This window comes from Carassius auratus, chromosome 10 (genome assembly GCF_003368295.1).
Source record: "Carassius auratus strain Wakin chromosome 10, ASM336829v1, whole genome shotgun sequence".
NCBI classification, from domain to species: domain Eukaryota; kingdom Metazoa; phylum Chordata; class Actinopteri; order Cypriniformes; family Cyprinidae; genus Carassius; species Carassius auratus.
The window spans coordinates 4315211-4317579 of NC_039252.1; the positions used below are offsets into that span (position 1 = coordinate 4315211).

Below are 2369 nucleotides of genomic sequence, written 5' to 3' on the forward strand. Positions count from 1 at the left end.
CTAATTTGTTAACATTATGCAGTATAACATAGTATGCAGTCTTCGTAGGGCACCAACTCCCAGAGGGGGCACCATCCCAGTTGCTCAAAAAAAAACAAAAAAAAAAAAAACATGCGCCATTCTCCCATCCGCGCTCGCGACCGCTCACACCTCATGTTTGCGGCTGAATGTTCGTAATTGATGGATGGACATCTATGCCTGGGTATAGGACATCAGCAATCCGGCACAGAGAAAAGAAAACTAAAGAAAATAAAACAGGCATAAAGTTGTCTTGACATTGGACTTTCTAGAGTCTCAAATTTAGGGCCGGTCTCTAAAGTTACATGTGATATTGTTGTACACTTTTCTAACGTCAGTAGCATTTGAAGAGAATGACTTACAGTCATAAAAACAACTGTAATTGTTCATCTAGGTGACAGCTATAATGCACAATTAAATTGAATGTTTGATATTTATTACAACAAACTGTAAGTCATATGTAAATTATGCTACTTTTTCACATGGGCTCAAATGCAAATTTGAAGCTCAATAGCATTTGAGAAGAAAGACTTGCAGTCACAAAGCGATTGTAATGTGTTCATATAGGTGTCAGCTACAATGCACACCTTATACATTTTTTATAAATATTAAAATAAAGTGTTACTAAAGTTATATATATTGTTCTGTGTATGTGATTTCAAAGTCTAGATTGGTCGGATTAACCCTTTAACTGCCGCATCCCTTAAAACTGATTGTCAGAGGGTTACTGTAAATGCTTATGCCCGCTGGGCACAGTTATCCTGATGCCACCGGGGTGGGGTTGCACTGATGGCTTGAGCCCGACATCGCTGCTTGCAGCTATATTTTATATTGATCTCATAATAATAATAATATTAATAAATGTAAATTATTTTGCTGAATTAGAAAAATAGCATATAGTGGGTTCCATGCCATTTACACAAATGTTATAATAATAATTATACCCATTATAATTCATTTGGTTGCTGAAAAAAGTTGCAAAAAATGTATTGAACTCTCATTTCAGTATGCTGGTAAGTAGTATTTTATTGCTTCAGACAAAGTACAACCAATAATAAATCCCATCGGAAAACAGTGTGTTAAAGGGTGTTAAATCATAAAACCGTTGTGACAATTTTATTATTATAAAGATTTAAAACCATAATAGTGACATGAAGTTTAAAAGTAAATCATTTTAAAAGTTACATCATTCAGTGCCAAGACCTTCATTATCAGTACATAAACATGACTATATTGTAAATTGTAATGAACTGTACATCTTTAAACATTCAACTGATGATTATGGAGAAGTACTACAAGATATTATAACAACACTATTATCACCCCTTCTTTCAGTAACACATTGTGTGATGGCTTGTGTTGTGGTAGCTGGTGGTGTTGTTGTTGTCTTGCCAGCAGTCAATGGACTTGTTGTGCTAGCTGGAGGGAATGTGCTTGACACAACGCTGATAACTTCCTCCGAAGATTCAGAATCACTTGATTTACACCCGTTTGATTCAGAATTCTCATCAGACTGTGAATCATTTCCCTCTGAACTGAATCTAGATCGCACAGAGTCCGATGAATCAAATCTTCTGCGCAAACCAAACTGAGGATTTAAACAGTTATAATTACAATTATTAATAGATAATTTCATTAATAATAGTACTGCATGCTATATGTGATCAACAGTAACAGTATTTAAAAAAAAAAAAAACGTACTGGTTTTGAAAAGACTGATGCAACAAACAGCATCAGTAGCATTGCACGTAATGTCTTCATCCTGAAAAAAAAGAACCTAATGTAAAATTATTATTCTCTGGTTAACTGAAATTATGTTTACCATAGATTAAAACTGTATTTAGAAGCTTGCTTTTATTAATTGATTATTAAGTTACCTCTAATAAAGATACAGATACAAAGAGATACAAAGTCATAAAAATAACATAACATAATATAAAACGGAGATGAATGGTTTACCTTGAATAGATGTCTTGTCCAGTTATTACAATGTCACAGTCTGTATTTACTAAGGCATCTGTGGTACCGTCTCTTAAATACTGGATGGATGTGAGTAAACCGGCTTGGTCCAGTAAATTCCCATGATGACGATGTGACAAGTAAACATTTATGCAACTTCCTGAATCTACCAAACCTTGCACAATGCCTAGCAAATTCCCTACTACAATCAGTGCATAGTAATCCAAACAAGAGTTTAAATCACGCAATACAACTGTCTCACTGTATTATTTAGACAAACCACACTGCTATTTGTTTAGTTTGGTAACAGTGAAAGGCTCAGAACTTAAACATAATCTATGCATACTTATTTACAGGATTTACTATATTGTACTTGACAGATCTGTGACTGT

General features: G+C 34.3%; 1 long non-coding RNA gene across 1 annotated transcript; it reads right to left on the reverse strand.

Moving 5' to 3' along the window:
- Positions 1–1012: 1012 nt before the first annotated feature.
- Positions 1013–2117, reverse strand: LOC113109618 (uncharacterized). The gene is made up of 3 exons (XR_003292992.1): positions 1978–2117; positions 1720–1780; positions 1013–1606 (listed from the first exon to the last, which is right to left on the reverse strand). It is a non-coding gene; the product is annotated as an uncharacterized LOC113109618 (long non-coding RNA).
- Positions 2118–2369: the final 252 nt, after the last annotated feature.